The sequence below is a fragment of the Jaculus jaculus genome, chromosome 4 (assembly GCF_020740685.1).
Source record: "Jaculus jaculus isolate mJacJac1 chromosome 4, mJacJac1.mat.Y.cur, whole genome shotgun sequence".
NCBI lineage: Eukaryota > Metazoa > Chordata > Mammalia > Rodentia > Dipodidae > Jaculus > Jaculus jaculus.
In genome coordinates this window covers 119,784,804-119,785,680 of record NC_059105.1, presented here as the reverse complement: position 1 = coordinate 119,785,680, position 877 = coordinate 119,784,804, and the positions used below count along the sequence as shown (strand labels likewise).

The 877-nt window shown below is 41.3% G+C and overlaps 1 pseudogene; it reads right to left on the bottom strand.

The window, feature by feature from the left end:
• Nucleotides 1-508: 508 nt before the first annotated feature.
• On the bottom strand, nt 509-877 carry LOC101600597 (annotated as a pseudogene).

The following is an 877-nucleotide window of genomic DNA, read 5'->3' as shown; positions in this document are numbered from 1 at the left end:
GAATCTTATTTTATTTTATTTATTCTTAATATTTTTTTTCATTTATTAGAGAAAGGGGGAGAGAGCAAGAGAGAGAATGGGTGAGTCAGGGCCTTCAGCGACTGCTAACAAACTCCAGATGCATGCACCACCTTGTGCATCTGGCTTACGTGGGTCCTTTGACTTTGCAGGCAAGCACCTTAACTGCTAAGCCATCTCTTGAGGCCTTATTTTATTTTTAAATTTGGAGGAGTTTTAATTTGTCATTTTGTCACAATTTGACTGGTGCTGCGTTCCTTGCTATCTTTACATTAAGCCATGGGACCAATTCTACTTTCAGTAAATGTTTGATGGCTTTTTTACTTAATAACAGTCTCAGCACTTTTAGTAAGCATGCAAGACTAACAAAGGCTTTGGCAATGCATAAGTGTAACACAGTGAGGAGAGCGCTGTTACAAGTTAAGTCCTCTACTACTGCCCTCACAGTGTGGAAACTGTGCGACATCCAACAAAAGCGGGTCCCATCCACTCAAATATTTGAGTGCTTCACCCCAGGAGCAAACTCCTTGGCATTTGGGTTCAGCTTGCTCTTGACCACAAGATCTTCCAGAGAGCAGCCATCACTGATAGCAAGGTCTTGGATTTGGTCCGTAGTTTGTGGGAGATCTCGAGCTGGAATAAACCACTCGTGTTCTTCCTCCTCCTCCAACATTTCTTGGAAACAGCATTCAATAAATTCTTCTCACAGTTCCTCTTCTATTTGTCTGTTGAATTCCTCTTCATTTTCCATTCACATGTACTCTGCAAATGGATTATCGTCTTCATAAGAAAGACCATTAATAATGATGTCTTCATTGATCATGCTTGGGCTGGTACTGCTGCGACTTGGTTCTTTCAT